The sequence below is a fragment of the Manis javanica genome, chromosome 13 (genome assembly GCF_040802235.1).
Source record: "Manis javanica isolate MJ-LG chromosome 13, MJ_LKY, whole genome shotgun sequence".
NCBI classification, from domain to species: domain Eukaryota; kingdom Metazoa; phylum Chordata; class Mammalia; order Pholidota; family Manidae; genus Manis; species Manis javanica.
Window position 1 is genome coordinate 18,650,215 of NC_133168.1, and position 12,936 is coordinate 18,663,150.

At 42.7% G+C, this 12,936-nt stretch overlaps 1 long non-coding RNA gene across 1 annotated transcript; it reads right to left on the bottom strand.

Annotated features, from left to right (window-relative positions):
* Positions 1 to 374: 374 nt before the first annotated feature.
* Positions 375 to 10,174, bottom strand: LOC118971607 (uncharacterized). Its single transcript, XR_005060118.2, has 4 exons — positions 10,055 to 10,174; positions 9,089 to 9,236; positions 8,459 to 8,535; positions 375 to 904 (listed from the first exon to the last, which is right to left on the bottom strand). It is a non-coding gene; the product is annotated as an uncharacterized lncRNA (long non-coding RNA).
* Positions 10,175 to 12,936: the final 2,762 nt, after the last annotated feature.

A 12,936-nucleotide genomic window follows, 5' to 3' on the forward strand; every position in this document is an offset into this window, starting at 1 on the left:
CACATTTATGGAGCATGTATACTGAAAAACAGAGATAGTCCTTCCTTTGAGGATCATGGTTTTATACCCATTAAATTATATTAGCTAAGGTAGCAATCAAAGCCACCCAAAAGTTCTACTTCTAAAGGAGACTGAAATTAAAAAAAAAAAAAGACCACACTGGTCACAGATGAGGTTTTCAAAAGAAAATTGCAGTCATCACCAGTTTGTCAAGATTCCATTTCTGAGTAAAAAGCCAGTTCCTAAGAGGTTGGGAAGTGTCAGGGTGAAAAATTTAAATGAGTGCCTGTACTTTTAAAGAAACACTGAAATACACATAAAGGCATTGCTTCATTTGTTTATTCATTTATTTATCATACATTTAATGTCTAGTAAGTGCTGGCACAAGTGTTAGATCGTGGTGATTCAGAGACATCAGGATTCTCTGAACATAAGATTGACAGAATATAACGCAGCTTAATTTGAGAGAACAGTGGTATTTATCATTGTTCATTCCAATATTTAACATATTCCTTGAGAGCGTGTTGGGAGGATTCAGCAGGAGAGGAAAGCCGTTGGCACACGTTGACTGGAGTGCCCTTATCCATCTGTGATCCTCCCTATTTTAGACAGAGGGGGTGTAAGGAGTAATGAGAGAGGAAGGGGATATCCTTATGGGAATTCAGATCAGCCAGTTCAACCGCAGTGAGCACCCAGGTGAAGTGTCATGGCCACACTGACCTCCCATCTGACCATGGGCCAGGCATGGGGCTGGTCCTAGCACAGCCAAGGTAAGACAGAGACGCTGCCCTAAAGCAACCCACAGTCCGCGAACTTCGGGTGGCCTAACAAGAGGGATGGTTAACCCAGCCTGGTGCAGGTCATCATGGAGAACTTCACAGGGCAGGTGATACTTCAGTTGGGACTAGAAGATAAATAGAAAGAAGGGGGAGGAGTTCAGTCTAGTGTGAGGAAACAGCGTAAATAAACATCCTGAGATAGGAACCTGTGTGATGGGCACTGAACAGGAAATACAGTGGGACAGGACTGCAGGGAGCTGCTAGGAGGGCTGGAGATGCAGAGACGGAGACATTTTCAGGAGGGTCCTTTTGGAACACGTGAAGAAATGTGCATTCTAGCTAGGACCCAGCTTCTTCAGCTAGAGGACCTGAGGGTTCCCGAAGCCACAGGATAAACGTGCACCTTTCCTGATGCAGGGTGAATTCGGCTTGAAGATGGGGGGAAATGTTATTTCAGTTTCAGAACAAAAAGTGACATGCTATAGAATAGCATGCAAAACTGAAAAAAATGGGATAAAAAACTGTGCCTGAAAAAAGAACCTTCATGCTGTGGATCGGGCGTTCCAGCTCCTGTTCTTCTGACCCTTCCCCAACCTCCCGGGAGCACCTTCCTCTTCTTGCCGCAGGAGTATTTCACTGCAGGAGTTCGAGAAGTTCCAGTAAAAGAATAACATGCTCAGCTTTGCACTTTGGAAAAATCATTCTGTCGCCAAGTGAAGGGAGATTTGAGAAGGCTAGAGACTGGATGCAGGGTTATGAATTGGGGCCTTTGTGAGCGTCTTGGCAAGAGACGGTGCTGGCCTATGGGAAGTGGCAGATTTGGGAGGGATTAAGAGGGAATGAAGAGTTGACTGTGGGTATGACTCCTGGATTTTTAGGTGGCTGGTGGATGACTGTGCCAATAATGGAAAAGGTTTGCATGACAGCACATGGGGGAGATGACAAATTCAGTTTGGAACTTGCTGAGTTGAGTTGCCTAAGGAGTACCAAGTGAGCATGTCTGATAGGCAGCGTGTACAGGGGGACATGGAGCTCAGGAAAGGAGTCCAGCCTGGAAGTACAGGCTTCAGGGTCATCAGTGGTCAGTGGTACCAAAGCCACAGGGGACGCTGGGATTGCTTAGGAGGGTATGAGGGCATGAGGGAGAGGAGATGCTGGGTCACCAAGGATAGATTCTGGGCCAGCTTAAATGAGAAAATGGCCCTTATATCTTTTGGGACAGTTGACTTGAAAGCTCTGATACTGAGCCCTCTTGGGAAATGATTACAATCTCAGACACACAGGCAGCGAGGAGGAAGAGAGGCAAGCCCGGAGGCTGGAAACTGTGTTCCAAGCCTATCTGTGAAACGTGTCTAAAGAAATATTAGAGGTAGGGTAAGCACACAGTTAGGGGTTCTTCTATCAAAGAATTCTCCATCATTCACCTCAGCCAGAGACCTGCCTGCAATTCTCCCATTTCAGATTCCTTTCTTATGGTGAATCCCAGGCACCTTCCTTTTAAATGACAGCTCCACTGACTGAGACAGTGCAGGAGGCCACTCACACCACAGATAAGTTAAACAGACCACCAGGTCTGCCTGCAGGGGGGCCTGGGCCCTGGTTACTAGGGAGAGAGGGATGTCAGGCTGAGTGATAAAAGGATAAAACGAAGAAGCAAGACTTCTACTGTTTTGAAATTGTGTCAAGAACTGAGCATGAGCAGAAACGCCCAAGTGATTACAGGGATTGCTGATGCCTAGGGCTTGAGGAAGAGGTCAGCAAAACTGGGGTGGCTCCTGTGCATCCAGATGTGTCCTGAGAGTGGCCAGAAAGGGCTAGAAAAGATAAGAGGGAAAGAGAGATAGAGGGAAGGGGCAGAAAAGAATGAGGAGGGAATAGAAAGTTTGCAGGAAAAATGCGTGAGAGGGAAGGGAGAGAGGCAAAGAGGGTTGCTGCAGGAGTCTGACCTCAGAGATGGCTGAAGAGGATTACAGCAGAAGGGAAAAGCCATGACTCTACATGCCTCCCCCTCCCCCTTAGCTCCCCAATGAATCTAAGTAATCACCCATAGTCAAGACTTCCAGCCCATATGGAGCCTTGGTGCAAATGGAAAAAGATGCTGCCCCTGGGCAGACAGATCACCTTGAGTAAATGGCTTCATAGTTAAATGGCACAGAAAAGTGGATATCAAGTCCTCACCCCTTGGCTGGGCACCTTTCTGCAGTGTATACACTGTACAATCTTACACAGTAGTCCTGGCTGTGATCTCACCATCCTAATATGACCACTGTTGCATTTTGGAGAGATACTGCCTTAAGCTGGTGAGAATCTTAGTTCACATCTAAAATTGCAAATGTTGATGTCTTGATTATCCTTAGATTGCTGGGAGACTTCTGGAGAAAATAGTGCTTCAAATAGTTTTGTTTTGCTTTGATTATCTATGGGGAAATTAGAAGAGCTGCCCGTAATCTGGTCCAACACGAAGGTAAAACCAGAGAATCCACATATAAATGACCATAAAGCAGACACTAAGAAGTTGGTTAGGACCACAAAGCTCAAGAGGTACAGACAGGTCCCCTTACATGACTGAAAGTTAATGGACATCAAAATACCTGATGTGAGGGCAGTGTTTTACTTTCTCAGAGCCTTCTGTGCCTAACCTGTCAGTGAGTCTCAGCCTCCGGTGGACTGGAGTCAGGGCATGGGACACCATCTCCATTTGACAGTGGCTAATGGAGGCACGAAAACTTTGGTTGTACAGGGACTGAGAACGCGCAGAAACTTGGGTCTAGCTGTCTCTAGTTTTGTGCTTGCTTCTTTCAAATTCCAGTTTCCTCTCAAGGTATGAAGTTTTTGATTTACCTGCAAAGAAGCCATCTCTCCCTGGTGCAGAACAGACAACTCTCTTAAAAGTTTACCCTGGGTGAGAAGCCATCATATTAAAAGAAATGAAGCCTGAACTGTGAGTTGTCACTGCTGTTTGTCTGCAAGCTTGGACTCCAGCTTCATCTTTACAGCTCTTGTTGATTCACTCCACACCTCCTTCAGACAATTTCTCTTTGACTTTAATGAGGAGAAACACAGAGATTTCTCTGTTCTGAAAGCCAAGTAGGATTTCCATATTCTCCTATTCATAACTGTGCAGCATATGGAATTGTAAATGCTAAACACTGTTTTCACAAAGAACTGAAGCCAGGTCTGAATTCACTTGGAGCAAAGAGAAAGGTTAATTATTGTATCAAACTTCAAAATGGAAGACAGAAAAAGGAAGTAACTGTTGGATGTTTTTAAACGAATTTCCCTCCTGAACCCCAGAAACGCAGGTACTCTGAAAAGTACTTTCCTGTTGAGCCTGACTTCCAGGGCTTCCCTCAGCTGAAGGACTTGAAAGCTTGAGGCCCTGGGAACAGGGTGAAGGAAATGAGACCTGGGGAATTCTCTGAAGAAGCAGCCAAAAAGCTTGGCACATGATTGAGGAGTGGTAAGCATGTTTCCAATGAAAACATTCTCTTGTTTTAAAGCCATTTCCACTAATGGAGTGTTTGCAGAAAGTAGGATATTAAAGCGGAAAATGCAAAAACGATCAGTTTTCTCCAAATGCCTGTGATCAATGTGTTTGATTATACTCACTCATTCGGTTGTAATCTGTCTGTGAACCATAATTGATTCTCAGCTAAGTGGACAGCGAGTAGAATTTTAGCATGTGCCAATTCCTTCCGCACACCTTCCTTCTCAGTTGAAACTCACGTTGGAGATAATTAGAAAAAGCTGATGTCAGAGCTAGGCCTAGGGAATGGAGGGGACCCGGGAGGCAGAGCAGAAGCACCGGTTTGCCCAAGATGGCTTCAGAAGGATGTAGGAAGATGAAGGAAGGAAACCCGGGCTTGACTTAGAATTGCACAGTGCTTTGTGCAGATGGGGGAAGTGGGCTGGGCCTGTGTGCAGGGCTGCTGGTGGGCGCTTGGGTTGGCATTCTGGTGGGAGCCGTTAAAGCCTTAAACTTGGGTGTTAGGGAGAGAATGCATCACCTAAGTTAAACTATGGTTATCCTCGAGACCGGGTGTCTGGTGCCCTCCGTGACCTGGATGACGGCCCCAGCATGGCATCCTGCTTGCATGGGCAGAGTGGGCTCTGAGGGCACGCCCCGGGGCTCCTGACTGAGGCCACCAGCGCTCACCACCGCTGCGGAGCTGACCCAGGCTGAAGAGAAGCTCTCCCACCGGCCAAGTCCTCCACTCCAGCTGTCAGTGGCAGAGGCACTGCTGCCCCTGATGGACCAGCGGTGCGCAGAGCTCTGCGCAGTGAGCGGCTGAGGAAGCCTGCGTGTTTTCCCGGGCCCACCCAGAGGATGGGTCTAGCCGACTGGGGACATCTGTCTTCCCACAGATGGGATCCTGCTGTTGATTTGTCTCCGATGTGCCCTTTGGTGGCACCCAGCTAGCTGCTGGGTGACGACTCTCATTCATGGGCATTCGGCAAATGACAGCCTCAATGTGCTTTAGAACTCTTTGATAAGTTGCAGTTGAAGCTCAAAATCTACTTATCATATTGCATGACTTTCAAAATCTACTTACATTATTACAGGACATTTGTCAGCGAAAGCAAAGGAAGAGCCATTAGGTACTTTACATATGGTTTGAACTATTAAAAAGTTTTCAGTGCTTGTGAAGTAATGGCTTCCAGAATATTTTTGTTACCTACATGCAAGAATTTTGGTGGTAGGGACTGTCAAAAATTTGAAGAGGTTGTTATTCAAAAGTATTCAGTAACCTAATTCAAAAATACATCAAAAAGATCATCCATCATGATCAAGTAGGATTTATTCCAGGGATGCAAGGATGGTACAACATCTGAAAATCCATCATCATCCACCACATCAACAAAAAGAAGGACAAAAACCACATAGTCATCTCCATAGATGCTGAAAAAGTGTTTGACAAAATTTAACATCCATTCATGATAAAAACTCTCAACAAAATGGGTATAGAGGGCAAGTACCTCAACATAATAAAGGCCATATATGACAAACCCACATCCAACATCATACTTAACAGCGAGATGCTGAAAACTTTTCCTTTAAGAGCGGGAACAAGACAGGGATGCCCACTCTCCCCACTGTTATTCCATATAGTTGTGGAGGTCCTCGCCACGGCAATCAGACAACACAAAGATATAAAAGACATCCAGATTGGCAAGGAAGAAGTTAAACTGTCCCTGTTTGCAGATGATATGATATTGTACATAAAAAACTAAAGAATCCACTCCAAAACTTCTAGATCTAATATCTGAATTCAGCAAAGTTGTGGGATAAAAAATTAATACACAGAAATCTGTGGCATTCCTATACACTAAGAAAGAACTAGCAAAGAGAGAGAAAACAGGAAAACAATTCCATTCATAATTGCATCAAAAATAATCAAATACTTAGGAATAAACCTAACCAAGGAAGTGAAAATCCTATACTCTGAAAACTACAAGACACTCATGAGAGAAATTGAAGAAGATGCCAATAAATGGCAACACATCCCATGCTCATGGATAGGAAGAACTAATATTGTCAAAATGGCCATCCTGCCTAAAGCAATCTATAGGTTCAATGCAATTCCTATCAAATTACCAATAGCATTCTCCAATGAACTAGAGAAAATCATCCTAAAATTCATATGGAACCACAAAAAACCCTGAACAGCCAAAGCAATACTGAGAAGGAAGAATAAAGCAGGGGGAATTATGCTCCCCAACTTCAAGCTCTACTACAAAGCCACAGTAATCAAGACAATTTGGTACTTGTGCAAGAACAGACCTATAGACCAAAGGAACATACTAGAGAGCCCTGATATAAACCCAACCATATATATGATCAATGAATATATGATAAAAGATCCATGGACATACAATGGGGAAATGACAGCCTCTTCAACAGCTGGTGTTGGCAAAATTAGACAGCTACATGCAAGAGAATGAAACTGGATTATTGTTTAACCTCATACACAAAAGTAAACTCTAAATGGATCAAAGACTTGAATATAAGTCATGAAACCATAAAACTCTTAGAAGACAACAAAGGCAAACATCTCCTGAATATAAGCATGAGCAACTTCTTCTTGAACGCATCTCCTCAAGAAAGGGAAACAAAAGCAAAAATGAACTCATGGAACTACATCAAGCTAAAGAGTTTCTGTATGGCAAAGGACACCATCAACAGAACAAAAAGATATTCTACAGTATGGGAGAATATAGTTGTAAATGACATATCTGACAAGGGGTTAACATCCAAAATATATAAAAAACTCACATGCCTCAACACCCAAAAAAGCAAATAACCCAATTAACAAATGGGCAGAGGATATGAAGAGACAGCTGTCCAAAGAAGAAATTCAGATGGCCAACAGACACATGAAAAGATGCTCCACATCACTAATCATCAGGGAAATGCAAATTAAAACCACAATGAGATATCACCTCACACCAGTAAGGATGGCCAGCATTGAAAAAACTAAGAACAACAAATGCTGGTGAGGATGCTGAGAAAGGGGAGCCCTCCTACACTGCTGATTGGAATGTAAGCTAGTTCAACCATTGTGGAAAGCAATATGGAGGTTCCTCAAGAAACTAAAAAATAGAAATACCATTTTACCTGGGAATCCCACTCCTTGGAATTTGCCCAAAGAATACCACTTCTCAGCTTCAAAAAGACATATGCACCCCTATGTTTATCACAGCACTTTTTACAATAGCCAAGATATGGAAGCAACCTAAGTGTCCATCAGTAGTTGAATGGATAAAGAAGATGTGGTACATATACACAGTGGAATACTATTCATCCATAAGAAACAAATCCTACCATTTGCAGCAACATGGATAGAGCTGGAGGACATTATGCTCAGTGAAATAAGCCAGGCAGAGAAAGACAAATACCAAATGATTCCCCTCATTTGTGGAGTATAACAGTGAAGCAAAACTGAAGAAACAAAATGGCAGTAGACTCACAGACTCCAAGAACGAACTAGTGGTTACCAAAGGGGAGGGGTGGGGGAGGGCAGGTGGGGAGGGAGGGAGAAAGGGATTGAGGGGTATTCTGTTTAGTACACATGGTGTGGGGGATCATAGGGAGAACAGTATAGCACAGAGAAGGCACACAGTGGATCTGTGGCATCCTGCTGCACTGATGGACAGTGACGGCATTGGGGTATGGGTGGGGACTTGACAATATGGGTAACTGTAGTAACCACACAGTTTTTTTCATGTGAAACCTTCATAAGAGTGTTGTATATCAATCGTACCTTAATAAAAAAAGTCTTCAGTGATGAGTTTCCTGGAGCCATTTCAATCATAAAACCTGGTGAAAAGTTATTTAAAAAGTGCTCAGATTTTCCACTAAAAATCTGAATATATTTTCTGAAAATTTTACATAAATTGACACTTTGTATTTTTCTCATAGCTGTAATTATTCTTTTTGTTTAGCAAGCCCCATATGGACAACCCCAAATACCCTCCAGTTCATCCCATTTTTTTTCTATGTGCCATGACATGAAAGGTTGGGGAGCGGTGAGAACTAGATTGAAAAAAAATGACGACTGTGGGTGCTTCTACAGCAAAACAAAGCACACACCGAAGCATCTACTGAACATTCAGCACAGGGAGATCCTGACAACGTTTAGCAAGCTGGGGATGGAAAATAGAATGAATTATATAGTTACCTGTTATTACTAATTAAAATGTGTGAGATGCCATTAACTTTATGTTCATTTGGTTTGCTTTCTTTATTAGTTTACACCTGCGAACATAAAAATATTTGTAAGTGCTTTCACAGTTTCATTATGCCAGGTCCCTTTTCTCTCCTGTGGCTGAGGGAAGGGCCACTAAATATGTTTTTCCTGTCTATGGCTTATTCACTCGTATCTCTTTACTTGAATTTGAAAGCTGAATTTGGATAGGATGGTGAGAATCACTTGCTTTTAAGGTTTCAGAGAGTTCTTGACCCAGTTTGCTGTCAAGATAAATTAGGACAAGACCACTGATTCTGACCTTTTTTCTAAAACATGAAATTAAGCTTTAAATTCGTTTATTCAAGAGATATCATTGAAAACCAATATGCTCTTAATTTATTCCTTTTTGTCCCCACTTTTACTAAAATATAATTGACATATAACATTGTATTAATTTAAGGTGTACAACATAATGATTTAATGTATGTCTGTATTGTGAAATGATCACCCTAAGTTTAGTTAACATCCACCACCTCACATAGTTACAATTTTTTTTAAGATCTACTCTTTTAACAAAACTTAAATATACAGTATAATACAGTATTATTTAACTATAGTCACCATGCTGTACATCCCCAGAACTTCCTGAACTCCTTTGGAGGAAATCGTTTCCCTCCACCTAGTCACCGTGTGCTGGCAATTTATGCGAGCGGGTTTGCAGTAGGACCTCTTTGCTGTCCTAACCGACGCTCCCCACTTCCTGAGGAGCCTGAAGGGAAGAGAAATAAAAGGACAAAGGAGTGATAGAGAAGGAAGTTGGGCAGGCTTATGGGCTTTCTTTACTGGGCACTTCACAAACTTCCCTGTTAAAGCATTCTGCTCCATGTCGGTAAAGAAATTCTGTTACTAATTCCACAATTTTCCTAAGGGCACCACTCAGGTTGCAGCTACCTTTTAAGTTTTTAGGTTCTTTTATTCCAGATAACAGAGCCTCAGAGTAAATCTTGGTTTATATTTTAGAGTAGAAATAACATACTTTCACCTCCTAGCATGACCAATTTCAACATAAAAATGGGAAACAGCAATTTTTTGTGAAAGCTGTGGGTGGGGGAGACCTTCCTGAGGGCTGATGCTTACCCCAGACCAGGAATATAAAATCTCTGAAACTCTCCTAGTTCCACAGACAGACACACGTTAGCCCCAGACAGCCCCTTTGCCTTTCGGAATTGCTCTTTGGGAAGGCTGATGAGGCTGGGAATTCAGGAGGGCTGCAGAATAAAGTCATGTTACAAAAGGACTGTACACCTATGTCCAAAGCAGCGTAGGAGAGAGTTTCAGAAACAGCTGTGACCTCATTTCCAGAACTTCCTGTGTTAGTGCTTCTCTACCATTTTGTTTTCCATCACAGCTGACTGGCAGGGGTTCTGTGCCTACACATTAGTAACGGGTTGACTGCAGCTCTGAAGGCGATGGTGTGATTGGGGCTCCATAGGAGATTCTGATATGTGCTCTCTTCAGGAGCAGATGCCTGCCCTCACGCCCCCTGTTGACAGCAGCAGGTAACCTCAAATCATACTGTCTACTTACATAGCTGCCTTTGATGTTTGAGGAGGAAACAGCTGGAGAGTCATTCAGAGTGGAGCATTGTAGTGCAAATCTTCCCGCAAGACTGATTTTTTTCCTGCTGGAAGCATGTGGAAAAGCACAGGACCCAACCTAAAAGAACTCCCAGTGGCCAAAGTTGGAACAATTTAAACAATAAACTGTAATAATAATGGATTATAACCTATGTAGGATCTTCTCTCAACAGTACTCATTCTCTCCTTTTGTCCCCAAGGCATGTTGGACTCATTCTATTTCTATTATATCAAGTATTTGTTTATCCATCTATCCATTAAGCAACTGAGCAGCTACTCTGTGCCAGGCACTGACCTGGGTTTGGGTGAACTCCTTGAGGAGTTTATAGTTAAGAGACCAAGACAGAAAAGAAAGAAACAAGTGAATAAATAAGTACGTAACTACAGCAAGGGCTATAAGGGAAACCAATAGCATGCAGGGATAAAGAATAATGGGGTGGGGTGGGTGGATATTTTTAGATAAGACAGTCATTTAAATGACTCTTTAATGGCCTCATTCAAAATGTCTATTAATTCTATCAAAAAATCCTCCTTAAGAAAGTTCTGTCAATATGGAAAAGTACGAAAACCAGTGAAAAATTATCCATAATCCTACCACTCAGAAACTATAATCATGATCAGATATTTTAATATATACACATAGGGAAGGATCCATATGCAGACCCACATGATCACACTGCATATTACGTTTTAATAAAACTATTACATTCAGTTTCACTTGGATTCAACTTTAGTGAACAAGATCGAATTGTTGACTTTCAAATAAATGTGTACTAGATACTAGTTCGAAGACCTTGGCTGCCCGTGAGAACATCCCGAGCTGTCGTAGCACAGGGTGGAGAGGTGGGGTAATCAGCTCTGCCCGGGATAGGAGGTTGGGGCAAGGACCACTTAGCACCGGTGGTAATGTCTAAGCCAGACTTTCACCCCTAAACATGGTTTCACAGCACAGAAAGGGGGGACCAAAGACATCTCAGACAGAGTCCCCAGCTTGTGCATGTGCTCTGCGGCATGACAGGAGCTGGTGCAAGTGAGGAACTGGCCCAGGGCTCAGGCAGTGGTTCGGAAATGGAAATGCGGAGCCATGGCTAAGCCTGGAGGGAGGGAGGCCCATGTGACAAGGGAGGCCCATGTGACAAAGGAGGCCCATATGACAAAAGTGCTGCTCTGCCCCATTAAGGAAAGTTTTGCTCTCAGTCTATGTAAGGGGGTCAGTAAAAGTATTATCCATGTTTCCATTTTTTAAAAAAATCAGTAAAGAAATGTAATTAAGCTGCTTAATATTCTTTGATCAAAAACTGTGACAGATTCTTCCTGACTTTTAATTTCATTAAACATTTGTCTAAGATTATTTTCTACATTTACTAGAGCAGAAAATTAATCTTATGAAATTCAGCTTGTTGTCCCTTTGCCTCAGTAGTGAGGAGACTTGGAGGCAGGCATGGGTGCCCATTCAGTGCCTTTCCAGACTCTGGGAATCTAGCTGCTAGCGGGTGACCAGATTTCAGTTACCTCTGAATTCTCAGAGATGTGTCCCCCCAGGCCCCCTTACCCTGTGGTGCGACTCCGTGATACTGACTGGCCCCTCCGTAGAGCGCACATTCTTCCAGTCCCACTGGACTGCTCCCAGCCCCCCACCTGGCTCCCTGCCCCAGTGCCTGCTCACCTGGGGGGCACCTAGCCCACGTTCCTGCCCAGCAGGCCTGTTTCATGCAGAGGGCACTTGACACGTTGAGACAGAGGAAGCTGGCTGGTATGGCTGGTGTGAGCGAAGGTCAGCAGGGGCTACATCACAAAGGATTTGCTTTTGTCCCAAGTGCAGAGTGACTGATACATGCTAATTGTTCTGCTGTCACACCCCAACAATCTGCAAAGACCATACACAGTTTAGAGAGTCATTTTGATAATCAGGATTTAAATATTACTTATGTGGCTGTGAATAATGGGGAGTGATTATTAGTTAAGAAAACCCTAGATGTAATTTCAGCTCTGATAATGTCTTTTTTTCTGTGGTGGGGAGCCCTTGCTGGCCTGACTCAGTTTGCCTATTGGAACAAATGGAGGATGCATTAGTGATTATAAATTCCACTGGAGAATAAAGGGCAGAATTTCATGTTCTTTTGGGTAATAGAAGTCCTACTTTCCATCTGTGCTTCTTAATTAAAAAAATTATAATTTCACCTAGGACTTTAAAAATTGCAGATGCTCACATCCAAACCAAGACCAAGGACTCAGAATCACTGGTTTTGAGCTCAATATATGAGCTCCAAAGTTATTTCTAATGTTCATCTTTGAGAAATGCTGCTTCAGATGACTATAAAAATCCTATTTAGTTTGGTATAAGAATTGGATAAGAATGGAGACTGGTGTCCTCTATTTTTACTTTTGAAATTGCTTTCCCTAAGGAAGTTAGGTCTTAATTTTGAAGCACTGTTTGAAAAGCCATTATTATGCATTTCTTCTCCCTTAACTCTCTGGATAAACATCTTGAGCTAAGCCATTAGCAAGAGAAAACTGCAGTGATTATTGCCTTTAGTCTCTGGAGTTTTGGCTCCACTCAAATTAGAGGAATTTCCTGATAGATTCATTTGTTCTGTCACTTAACAATTTTATGTGAAGAAAGTGGTTGGAGGGTTCTTATTAATGCATGTTCTTGTAGGATACAGGCAATGAAAAACCACCACCACATATGGAATAGGAGCAAATATGAAAATGGTAAATCTTTAACCTTGCTTTTGATCAAATAAATTCAAGTATTTATTGTCTGTCTATTCTCCACTCAGAAGGCAAAGAGAAAATGTTCCTTTGTCATATTCTGGAACCTGTACATTA